The 12,957-nt window shown below is 38.1% G+C and overlaps 1 protein-coding gene across 14 annotated transcripts in view; it reads right to left on the bottom strand.

Moving 5' to 3' along the window:
* The window catches only part of Liprin-gamma (liprin protein kazrin), a 135,061-nt gene that overhangs the window by 47,936 nt on the left and 74,168 nt on the right, over positions 1 to 12,957 (bottom strand). The window contains exon 1 of one of the 14 annotated variants that reach the window (XM_069503369.1): positions 10,013 to 10,134. The exons of the other annotated variants lie outside the window; for them this stretch is intronic. The gene's annotated coding sequence lies outside the window, so the exon portion shown is untranslated. Of the gene's footprint in view, positions 1 to 10,012; positions 10,135 to 12,957 lie in introns of those variants that run through there. 14 annotated transcript variants of the gene reach the window in all.

Genomic DNA, 12,957 nt, shown 5'->3' with positions numbered 1-12,957 from the left:
TGCTCTAAGACATAAGCTGACCTTCGCTTGTGTGTATATTACTTATACGTTATAGTAAGTAGGTACATTAGTTACTAATAAAGCCTACCAAAAACCAATTACTGGAGTGTTCGCAAACATTACTCTAAGAGTTAAAACATAAATCAAATGCGTAGCCACGATTTCAAAAGCCCGAAAGCGTTTTCTAGCGGCAATTTAATAAAAAAAGTACATGTTGAGTTTTCGCACGCTGTTGGAATTTTAATCAATTTTGCGGCCAATACTAGAGCGGGTCTTCGAAAATTATTATATTGAGGAGACCGCTCATCACCAAAAGATCCACTAGACCCCCAAAGGCCGCATGAAGCGCAAAGTTCCATGTACGTCAGACGTCACTACGACATTGCGGCGTACTGCATGGTACTAAATGGTAATAAAAATCGTCGGCAGACTGCCGTACCGTAATACTTCATTTATCCCAGCACTATTTCACAGCACATAAGTCGGCGCGTTTCACCTTAGGCTGCATCATCACCTGCTGTTTGGTGTGTTTGCAGTCAAGCGCAAACCTATAAAATATATAAGTCAGTTAAAAAAAATATCATACGCATTTTTAAGTATGGCTCACGGCTTTTGTACCTCAGGGTACGCGATCGCCTTTAAAGTGTTTGCCTTGCCTTGATTCGTCAGGATAACATCCCAAATTAAATAAGGTGAGTTCGCTTAGGTGATTTACGTAACAGCCCACTTAAATTACAGAGCACGTTCGGGTGATCTATGCTGTTAGACTTTGGACATTGTTATGCAAACCAGATCCAGGAAACTCGAAAAAAACCAGCACTGCTTATTCAATATTAGACATTGGTCAAAGTTAGAAAAGAAACAACATATTATTTTGGATTCAAGTTAATATTGACCTGACCCAATTCAGCTTTGAAACGATTGAAAGGCTTGAAAATTCTTACTTATTGGGGGTTTACGATAAATGGAAAACCCAAAAATTACTTAACCAACAAACAAACATGCTTTCGCTTTTATAGTATAAGTACTAAGTAATAGGCTATTGATATAGTGTAGACTCTACACCCGAGATCCCGAACACATACTCTACACTGTAGAGTATGTGCTCGGGATCGTCATAACCTAAATACCTTTATGTAGCAGTGAATAGACATCTCCCAAGCAAGCGCGCTCCAACCTTGACCTCATCGTTGCTTAAGCATGATTATTCTCGAACGCAGGCTTAATTTTCAAAAGTTTTACTAAGAATGTATTACAAAAAACTACATCCGAACGAACTAGGTATAGATAGTAAAAAGGGGTAATTTTGGCTCTTTTTTATATGACTATTGTTGGATGTTGTGAGGGATACAGAAGGATATATTTATAAAAAACAGCCAAAATTACCCCTTTTATACTATCTATAGTTTGTTCGGATGTAGTTTTTTCTAAAAAAATCTTAAAATTGACGGGCTGGATTTTTTAAATATTTTTTCTCAGATATAGGGACCCAAAGTAACTTAACAGTATATATTTTATTTCATGAGCAAAAAAAACTTTTTTGTAAACTAGTGTAATAATTATACTACAGCGGAATTTGTTACCTAATCAATTCTAGACTATTATAATATTGCAAAAGTTGTAACTACGAGCAGAGTTTGTGTATTTTGTGTCACAAAATACACAAAACGAGCAAACCACCCTTTCACTCACTCTCTCACTTTCCTGACATATATTTTGAGAGCACCTTTTATGTAAATTCAACACGTATACAGCGTTCATCAAAGCGATTGCGCTGTCATTAAAAATCAGGTCACATTTTCCTAAATTTGCATAAAAAGTTTCCCCGGTACGGGGAACGAGTTACCTCGGTTACATTGAACTAATTTTTGACTTGATAGGTAAGGAACTTCTTAAAGTACTGAATTATTTAGACCAGAAGTGGATTCAGATCTTCGCACATTACAGACTCGACGCCTTGACTCACAATAAAGCATGGAAATGTGAGCTTTATGTATCCTTATGGTGTCCCTATTTGTTTCAAAGTAATTGAAATGTACGATGCGTGATCCATGCGTGGTACACTTCTTTCGCTGAAATATTGCAAAATTCCAACGTAAGGAAGACGATAAAAAACACATTTCCATGCTTTAAAGTGAGTCGAGTCGGAACTCGGAGTAGAGTCAGCACCGAGTCTCTAATGTGCGATGACTTTTCACTGACGACGCTCTCTCTCACTGAAAATAGTTGTCAGCGTGGTTCTTAGGTTTCTTTTAAACGAGCAGGAGGTAGGTGAACTTTAATAGGGTCGACTGTAGTCTGTAGTACTTAATAAAATGAAGTGATTTATTGTACAGCGTGACGTTTATGGTAAAAATAAATAAAAATCATGTTTTTTTAAATTATTCTCTTTTATAATAAATTCTAGCCCCATAAACTACCGCTTTACAAAAAATCACGTCATTTTATTACTACATTTTACCCATTGAATATAATAAAATAAAAGTAGACATGAATGTAGTGAAGACACCGCGCGCCGAAAGGAGTCGGTTCCAGTTTAATACCATACATTCGTAGAGCGCATCTGAAAACTTGTTTGCATGCTACCTAAAGTTCGACCATCCGCTTTAAAACCAGATCAATCCTTTGACACACATGCAAATAGAAAGAAAGAAAGAAAGAAAGAAAAGAATTGGAGAAAATGTATTGGAGAAAATTTCTTAAAATCTTTTCATGGGGTCTTCTATATTATTATTATTATATGCTGGCGACACACCATGTAAACGCTGATTTCAAGAATTTTTGGAAATGCACAAATCAGCTTAATGCTAGGCCGGGCATTCCTGCAAGCGTCGATGGTGTCTCTAACCCGAGCGAGATCGCCAATTTGTTTGCAAATCACTTTGCTGTGAAGTCGCCTCTTGGGCCGCAGCGTCAAGGGTTCGATGCTGAGCCTAGCGGAACTAAAATGTCTGTCATAATTCTGGCAAAAGATATACGACAAATTATCATACAGTCAAAGCGCGGTAAGTCCCCTGGTCACGATGGACTCAGTATCGAGCACCTGAAGCATGCGGGATGTCATCTCCCTCGGGTCTTGGCATTGTTATTCAATCTGTGTCTCAGCCACTCGTACCTGCCTCCGGACCTTATGAAAACTGTGGTGGTACCTGTTGTAAAGTGTAGGACGGGGGATGTGTCTGATAAATGTAATTACCGACCGATTTCGCTAGCCACTACCATAGCGAAAGTGCTCGACAGTGTGCTTAACCAATATTTGAAGAAGCACGTTAAGCTACATGATGCTCAATTCGGATTTCGGTCCGAACTGTCAACTGAAACTGCAATCCTGAGTTTGAAGCATACTGTCAAGTACTACACTGATAGACACACTCCCGTATATGCTTGTTTCCTGGACCTGTCGCGGGCTTTTGATCTGGTGCCATATGATAACCTGTGGGCTAAGTTAAAAAAGACAGGGTTGCCACCGGAGGTTAATTGTCTTTTTAAATATTGGTACCTAGGTCAGGAAAACCGAGTTAGGTGGGCGAATGAGCTCTCGGATACGTACAGGCTGGAATGTGGCGTTCGGCAGGGTGGCCTGAGCTCACCATTGCTTTTCAGCCTGTACGTGAACGAACTGATTGAGGGACTCAGCAGTATGCCGGTAGGCTGCTACGTAGACGGTGTCTGCGTCAACAACCTCAGCTATGCCGACGACATGGTGCTGCTGGCTCTGGATGATGACGATATGGAAAGGGAACGCAGGGCATTGTCAGTCCGAGCGAATATGGTGGCCCGCAGGTTTGCCCGATGTACAGATGCTGTGAAAGTCACGCTGTTCAAAGCATACTGTACATCCTTATACTCGGCAAGCTTGTGGTTTCAGTACACGCAAAGGGCTTACAATGCGCTGCGAGTCCAATATAATAATGCGTTCAGGATTTTGTTGCGGCAACCTCGGTTCTGTAGTGCATCAGGTATGTTTGCTGAGGCGCGGACAGATGGCTTCGATGCCATCTGGCGCAAGAAAACAGCATCACTGTTGTCCAGAGTCCGAGGAAGCAGCAACGGGATCCTGCGCATGATAGCGGGCAAAATGGATAGTCCTCTGATGGGGAAACTCGTGCAGAGGACTAAATCCCTTTTAGTTATTAAGTACTAACATAGTGATTAAGTATTTTGTTACTAACTCCTTAGTGTTTAAGTATTAACATAGTTATTAAGTATTTATTGTTACTAACACATAATGGATCAATTGTTGTCCGATTTAATAAATAAATTGAAATTGAAATTGAATTAATATTATAATTTATAAACAAGTAAAATTTGTTAGTTTTTGAGTTTATGTTATAAATATGTAGGGGATGAAATAATGATCCGATTCTGAAAATTCTTTGACTGATCGATAAGTCAGTCAGTTCATCATTTTACTAGACGACGGCCACGACTTCATCCGCATGGATTTAGGTTTCTTAAAATCCGGTGAGAACTCTGTTATTCCGGAATAAAAAGTATCTTATGCCCGTCTCTGGGATGCTAGCTACCTCTATATCAAATATGTATATGATGGTTCTAACTTCGTCAAGGTGGGTTTAAGTCTTCTTTTTAAAAATCCATGGGAACTTTTTATTTTCCAGGACAAAAAGTTGTCTATGTCCGTCCCGTGGATGGAAGCTACCTCTGCGCCTAATTTTGTCTAATCGGTTAAACGGATGGGCCGTGAAAAGCTAGCAGACAAACACACTTTCTCATAATATATATTATCACAGTATGGATAAGACTACATTTACCTACCACTTAATAAATAACACATAATATGCATTCGCTTATAGTAAGCATATTTTAATTAAGCTATAAAGTATTCAAGGCGCCAAGAGCGAACCAGCAACTTTGTAAGTTATAACACGTGTGTAGGGGAAACTTTCCAACCAAATAACTTTTCCCGACTTTAAGGCTGTTACGAAACTAATTTTTAATTAGAGTACTTTTCACAACTTTTACATAGCAAACCAAAGCTGAATTGATATTTAAAGCAAAATAAAGTGATAAAAATATGTATTACTAGCGACCCGCGCCGGCTTCGCCCGGGTAGCTTATACAAACTATACCTTTTTATAATATTAGTATAAATTATACATACCTATACCAATTACTTTCCTAATACTTAAAAAAACTGTCCAGGCGTATAACAGACTGTATACCTATCCGATTGAGTTAAAACTTTAACAACTGGTATAAGTTGTTGTTCTGACTTGCTGAAATCTTTTTATACGTAGAAGTCCCGGGTTCAAATCCTGGCAGGGGATATTTGGGAATTTATAATTTCTAAATTGTCTCTGGTCTGGTGTGGTCTGGCCTGGCATTGGCCGTGGCTACAAAGACGTGCCTGCCGCCAAGCGATTTAGTGTTCCGGCACGATGCATGCCGCGTAGAAACCGATCAGGGCCAGGTACGGGTTATGAAACTTTCATACCTCCCAAGTAAGCCCGCTTTCATCTTAGACTGCATTGCATCATTACTTATCACCAGGGACCGCAGTCAAGGGCTAACTTGTATCGGAACAAAAGAATAAAAAATATTGTACCATCAATATAATATATTATAGTAGGTACGCGACATTTCGAGATGGCAATCGTGGTGGGAACGCCCCGCACACCCGCACAGCCCCTGCGCTAACCCGTTGTGGGCGAGCGCGGGTGTAGGTACGGGGCGTCCTCCCGCCTTATACCCCAATTGCCATCTCGACCTGTCGCGAAATGTGCGAGGCCCATTCCATTGATACGCAGGCCGAGCATTAGCTACTCGTACTTAGTTATCGATAAACAGCTCTAGGTTGGCTATTGTTTCCTAATGATTTCATCCATCATAATATACATAAACGTGCCTATTCGTCATTGTCAATGTGATCATCTTGATTAATCTATCGATCTATATTTTATATAGCTATAGTTTATATATCTAAGTTGGTCGAATAGATGGTAGAATTTTAGGTAGCAAACAAGTTGTCATATTATAATATATGTACAGTAGGTTCGTTCCAGGGAATGATGTATGCTATTACTGGAACCGACTCCCTTCAGCGGTGTCTCCCTAGACTTGATGTGTACCTAGCTGTTCAATGAACGGAAAATGTTGATATTCCTGTCCTAAAAAGTTAACATTCAGCAACGCTGTCCACTTGGACATGGCGGCCATTTTAAAATTTTCCATCTTGGGTTTTTATTATTTGTTGTTATAGCGGCAATAGAAATACACACTGCAAACATTTCAAATTTCTACTTATTAAGGTTTATGAGATACAGCTCGCTGACAGACAGACGGATGGACAGATGGACAGACAGACGGACGGACAGCGAAGAACGGTTTAGTAATAGGTCCCATTAACACTCTTCGGGTACGTAATCCTAGAAATGAAAGCTGTACATCGCCTTCCAACTTCCATTAGCCCAATTTCCAAATGCAGAGGAATCTTTTGAATGTTTTAACGGGGCCAGCGATTATATCGCCCGAGGCTACCAGGATGATCAAAGCTCTGTATGTAGGTACATAGCGAATAAGGATATCTTTTTGTTCATTTTACTGCCAGGTAAATAGATACTTGAGATTATAAAAATATTGCAATTTAGAATAGATTCGTATAATTTTGAAACAAATGGTACCTATTATTATATTATTTGCTTTGCTTTGAAAACACGTGTAAGCAGGGTTGGCATTGTTTTAAACTAATTAAACAATTCATATTTAGAACAAGTGTTAAAAAGTTTGGAAGCGCGATGGTATCTGATGATGGAACGAAATGGAAATGGAAACTGACCGAACAGCATGAAAGCGCGATAATCACCACATATCGTGATCGGTAAACTGAATTATAATAATATAGAGCAAGATCCCGATACAGCCAGACCTGCCTTATTTTGTGAGTAACAAAATGTGTGGGATAGAGCAGTGTTTGCACGTTCCTTTAACATTCGCATATGTGCTAGCTTGAGCCAGGGGGTAATTAAAAGATATCAGCTGCTAATGGTACGTAAATCATCACTCACTTCAAGTCTGGGTGTTGATTTTTTTCTATGTTTTACAGAATACATTTATACCAGATCTTATAGCATAATAACCTGGCTTCATCGTTTTGCAATAATAATATGTAGAACGAGAATATGTTCTGAAAATACTAATATCGTTGCGATACAAACCCAACCATTATCCACATAGAATATCTGTGGCAGTGCAAATAATCATAATATCTCAAATATGCATGCACAATGCACATGTCTAATATCGGTTTGGAACAAAGAATTTTAGATGGGGTAATTATATAAATAGGACGCAACTACAAATAAGGGAAATTGTATGTAGAAGGCTTCCCTACCTGAATTTGCCCATCAATTCAGAGCCATATTAACCTATATAAAAATGAAATTGAACTGGTTGGTATACAAGAAACCATTGATCTTGGAAGCCCCCTGAAACTCACGATTCACTGTATGCTTAGTTTGACATGCTCTATACACCATTATGGCCTCGTAATATTTAATTGCAAAGGAATTCCCTGCTAGATTTTCCGATAGATATTATGTTTTTAGCTGCAATAGCCTACCAGTTGATAGTTCGATCGAGTTCGTAAGGAAACCTACATGACCTGACCTGAGAGTTCTCCATAATGTTCTCAATGTTGTCTAACCTGACTTAATATGTTACATTGCAGTGAAATTCCGTGTTCTATTTCTGTTAGATACCTAATATGTCGTTGAATTAAAATAGATGACTGATATCAAAATACCTCTGTATCGAATATTGAAGACACACACAGAGCAAATAATCTTAATACCGCAAATATGCAGCCACACGTCTACCATCAAATCCGAATATATTAGTTTAGTTAACACGACAGTCTGATAGCTCCTTGGATATCATCTTGCGAACGTAGTGTGTCTCGAATAGACTACACTATACTTAATATATATTGTACCTATGTCATAATAATTTATACCTATATATATATAAAAGGAAAAACTGACTGACGGACTGACTGACTGACTGCTTGCACACGAATACACAATTTGACTGAAACGGTTTTGGTTTTAATAATGAAAGCGTTATCAACCGCAAGTAATAATAATAAAACAACCCCCAGTAACGACCCGTGAGGTTTAATAGAATTTGAAATTTTTATGACTCAAAGTAATGTGAACGAGGAGTTTTGTTGCCAGCCAATTTTGACGCCATTCTAACTTTCATTGAACTACATGGACTTAATTAAAAGTTTCCAGCGAAAAGGATAGTAGGTAGGCTCCCAACCTTTTAGATAGAAAGATCTTTACAGTAAGAGCTGTATATTTTTTGGCCAAGTTATACCAAATACGAGCTATGGTGTGAAAAATACTGCATTTCTATAAGCTTATAGCAGTTGCGACCGAATTTCGTCTACGGAGGCCAATCACCATAGAGCTTAGCCATTTGCGTGGTTTAGCCCTCACTCTCACAGCCCGATGAGACAGAAATCTAACACGACCGGAGTGAGATCGGGTAAGTACAGGAATTCATCATCCGCAGCCAAACATGCTAACCACTAGACCAACGAGGCAGTTAAATCGTTGAAGACCCAGCAGGTGGGTAGCTACAGTCAGACTGATTAATACAGGGTGTAACCAAAACGCTGGCAAAAACTTAGCGTTATTGTTATAATATCTTAACACTATCCAATACCAATAACCATTTGGCTCATTTTGTAGTTTTAGTGATTTAGTATTTTTCAAACCCGCAATGTATAGCGTGCAAAACTCGGGTCGATGCCCTGCTTACGACGCGGCATTGACTCCGAGTGGCCTACTTACGCAACGTTCGTTGACCTCTAGCGTCAGTCAGATGTTTTATATGCAAAATATCGTAAACTTTTACAAAATGTAGGTTTTTTATCAGTAATCATCAGTACTATCACCTGTCTTCGTTTTTGCCAGCGTTCGGGTATATGGACAAGAACTGACTCAGACCTGTTACTAGAATAGGCGGTGAAATATTTATAATACACAACTATGTGTAGTATTATGTGTTTCATTTTCTTTTACTTCATTTAATCTATCTTCGCAGTGTTTCTATGACAGTGCTATTACCATTACCAAAGGATTCGTCTTTGTTAATTCTATTTTTATGTGCAATGAAGAGTTGAAAACAAAACAAATAAACAAATATCTACCTATCTGTACCCGTAGTACAAGATTTTACGTCTCACCAAACGAAACCAAATTCGAGAGTCGAAATACTTCTGCGTTACAGTAAACTGGATCTTAAATGCCTTGTTTTAAAGCTCAAGTTTGTCTACACTTCTACAGCCAGCGCTCCAAGCGGAAACATTGCGAAATTAAAATCAGTGGCATTGAATATTTGACTTCAATTCAAGGCTGTTTAGGTCCATTTTACAGTAACGCGGAAGTATTTCGACTCTCGAATTTGGTTTCGTTTGGTGAGACGTAAAATCTTGTACTACGGGTACTGATGTAATATCTTTTCACCTTTTTTTTACTTATACTTCAATAGTAACATTGTAAAAAGTACCTACTTATTTCTCAAATAGAAGTTCTTAAGAAGATTACATAATATGCTAGTTAGTTGAGTTAAATGAGCTGTGGATGATGTCGGTAAATGCTGACTTTGAGTATAAAACAACATTTAAGGAGATACGCGGCAAAAGTTTGTGCTCAGAGTACTGTCGGCACGAATTATATTGCTATTCTGAAACTTTGTTTCGCTCACCTAGGTGGGAACGTGACTTAGTAACTGTAACTTTATTGGATAAAATAAAGCATATAAATGTGGTAGAACTGGCATTTTCTCACATTGCAGTTAAAATATACGTTTAATATTTTAGTTTAGGAACGATGATAGCCTAGTTATTAAGACGTCAGCCTCCTACCCGGGAAGTCGAGGGTTCGACTCTGGGCCCTCTAACTTTTCGGACTTATAACCAAGCACTTTTAAGCAATTTAATAACACTTGCTTTTACGGTGAAAGAAAACATTGTGAGGAACCAAACCCGCATGCCTGAGAGTTCTGCATAATGTTCTCAAAGGTGTGTGAAGTCTGTCAATCTGCACTTGGCCAGCATGGTGGACTATGGCTTAAGCCCTCCTCATTCTGAAAGGAGACCAGTTCTCAGTAGTGGGCCGGCGATGGGTTGATCATGATGATAAATGTACTTAGAAAAGGAACATAGAGTTAAAGAAAATGGTAAAAAGTGATTGAAAGATGTTCGTTCCTATTACTAGTACTAATATTGTAGTAATAGCTATTCTGTGCTAAATAGTTCGTTTTAGTAACACTTATTAAATCAACTGTCGAAAATTACTAGAAATATTTAGAAAGAAATAATGTGGATAGCAAACTTTAAAATTGCCTTTATTTTTATAGATTTCATTCTCGTTGCCTAGATGGTTGTTTATAGAATTCGATCGTAGACGAAGAAAGTATTATATTATCTACTTACTTACTAAGTAAAAGGTATGGAGTGCTAAGTTGTAACAGATTTTATATGTATAGGGCGAAAAGAGCATAGTTCTGAAAGGTAGTCAGCACGAGTTGTGTTGCTATACCAAAGTTTGTTTCGCTTCTATACACATAGCTCGTTAACTAGGTGAGAACGTGACTTTGTAAACGTAAGTAACATGATACAGTCATGCCTGTTAGTATGCATAGCATAATAATTGATTAACATAATGGGATTTGAAGATCTCTCAAATGTATGAATTTTTGCTAGTAAGACGTCCTGGATTGAATTTTTAGTTATTACAATTTAGTTAATCCATCCAAACTACTTAGTTAAAATAATTATGTGAAAGTGTGTCTGCCTGTCTGTCTGTCTGGAAGTTTTTCACGGTTCATCGTTTAACAGATTTTGAGAAAATTTCGTACAAAGATAGCTTGCATCCCGCTACTTTTTGTTTCTAAAAATAAAAGAATTGCCACGGATTTTTAAAATCCTAAATCCACACTGAAGATCTGTTTAATTAGAGATAGTTTACAACCCGGATAAGTATGCACCTATTTATAACGGAAAATTTGAGTTTGGAATCGGAGAATCTTTTCACGATTATATACACTCTGCAGACGGGCTAATTTTTATTTCCTGAGAAAACAAAAGATTCCTAAGTTAAAAATCATACAAAATGTAAACGAAGTCAAGGCAAAAGCTATCGATTTATTAATTATTCTTTTTCCAAATTATGTTTTCGGTTTTTGCTATAGTTCCGAAGTAGCAGCTTTCTACTTCTACGTCGTAACCCGCGTAGATCTTTGCTACGAAAGAAAGCTTTGGTACAAACTTAAGCGTTTAAAAATTTAGAAAACTATCCTCATTCCACGTTTTTAAATAAGATAATAAATAATTTATGATATGATAATGACAACAAGTTCTAGTAGTGAGTAGTCGTAGTGTCGTAAATCGGTTAAAAAAAACCAAAAAAAACATAAAAATAGAAATAAATTATCATCCTTGAAATATCCGTAATATTGTGTAACAAAAAGTTACCTTGGTATCTAAACTTCGATAAAAACTTATTTCCTTTCCAATCCCATATTTAACGGAATTTCAAAATCATAAGTCCAAAGTAGCGTTTCATATTGTCGGCAACGTAGGATTGTTAGCCGCTCAGTTCATAAATCATAAGGCAATCCACTTGCCTCAAATGACGTACTAGCACAGAAATGGACATAATATACAAGTACGCTGGATAAGGTGAGCCACACAAAATTACAGTTACTTTTTGTGCCGATTCAAAGCGCCCCAGAACGTGTACCGGGATTTAAAATTAACACTTTGTGTCAAATGATCTTCGTGTTGACACTATCTTGACAGAAGTCTCATCACTAACATTTCGTTACGCAGTACATTCACTGCTGCTATGAGCGCCAAAGTGGCAATAAGCAAGTTGGTTCGAAAACAGGCCGGCAATCGCAAGTCCAGCGTACTTGTATTAGTAGAGGTCAGTGCGTACCAGCTATCCGATGCAATCTGGTTAGCAACGTCATTTGTCAAGCATCGCATTTCCAAGTAGAAAATGAAATGAGGAATAGCCTTGGCTGAAATCACCTGCTACCATTCAAAGAAATTACATAATAAAGCTATAATTCGTACTAACCATACTTATAATATTATAAGATCGAATTTGTATATGTCTGTCGATTAAGTATAGTACGAGATGGCAATCGGGGAGGGAACGCCCTGCACACCCACACAGCCCCCGCGGTAACCCGGTGTGGGCGGAATCTTTAAAAACCTAAATCCACGCGAACGAAGTCACGAGCATCAGCTAGAAATAAATAATAGGCTGAACTGAAGTGACGAAAATAACGATCCTCGTCACAATGTAACTTTTTACCAATAACGTAATGGATTTTAAAAATTTTAACGACACAAACTGCTTTGAAAATGGGTCTGTGTAGCTTCGGAACGAAAGTGAACCAATTTAATAAATGAAGCAACTTGAAAAACAGTTTTAGTAAGATAGACTATTTAATTTATTTAGGTACCTAAATTGACTGGAAGCTGGATTAGACATGCCATTAGTTAGGCACAGCACTGTCTGAAATGAACTAAGTAGGTAGATCTTACAAAAACGTACTACGATCTTTTTTTTATTTATTCTGATACAAGTTACCCCTGGATTGCAATCTCACTGGTGGTAAGTGATGATGCAGTCTAAGATGAAAGCAGGCTAACCTGGAAGTGGTATCGCAGTTTTTATTAAACCCATATACTCCTTTGGTGTTTAGGTTCTACACGGCATCGTAACGGAACGCTAATCGCTTTGCGACACAGCTTTGCCAGTAGGGTGGTAACTAGCCACGCCCGAAGCCTCCCACCAGACCTGACCAGAAATTTAGAAATTATAAAATTCCAAAAATTCTATGATTCTTTCATGACTCATTCGATACCCTGAACGAGCGCAGGACCAGTTCATCACTGAAATAACAAGAGATGCC

This window comes from Maniola hyperantus, chromosome 15 (genome assembly GCF_902806685.2).
Source record: "Maniola hyperantus chromosome 15, iAphHyp1.2, whole genome shotgun sequence".
Lineage (NCBI taxonomy): Eukaryota > Metazoa > Arthropoda > Insecta > Lepidoptera > Nymphalidae > Maniola > Maniola hyperantus.
Note: the sequence above shows the minus strand (reverse complement) of the source record. Positions and strands in the feature narration are given on the sequence as shown.